At 57.3% G+C, this 286-nt stretch overlaps 1 protein-coding gene across 1 annotated transcript in view; it reads right to left on the bottom strand.

The window, feature by feature from the left end:
* GRAMD1B (GRAM domain containing 1B) overlaps window positions 1-286 on the bottom strand; it is a 183,991-nt gene that overhangs the window by 8,604 nt on the left and 175,101 nt on the right. The window lies entirely within an intron of this gene.

The following is a 286-nucleotide window of genomic DNA, read 5'->3' as shown; positions in this document are numbered from 1 at the left end:
GTAGAAATAAAGTGCACACTAAATGTAATGAGCTTGACTCATTCTGAAACCACCCTGCCCTCCACCCCAGTCCATGGAAAAACTGTCTTCCACGAAACCGGTCCCTGGTGCCGAAAAGGTTGACGGCCACTGCAGTACAGAATCCAGAGCCTCAGACTTTGTGAGTCGTGAGCCAGTCACACCCAGTCTATCCCAGGCTGCAGGGTGAGTGTGCCTGTGTGCCTGGTACAGGCTGGGAGCTCTGCCCACAGCCCCGTGACATCCACCCCGCCCCCGCCTGGCACGC

Source organism: Bison bison, unplaced genomic scaffold, assembly GCF_000754665.1.
Source record: "Bison bison bison isolate TAMUID 2011002044 unplaced genomic scaffold, Bison_UMD1.0 scf7180017864518, whole genome shotgun sequence".
Lineage (NCBI taxonomy): Eukaryota > Metazoa > Chordata > Mammalia > Artiodactyla > Bovidae > Bison > Bison bison.
This window is presented reverse-complemented; position numbering and strand designations above follow the sequence as displayed.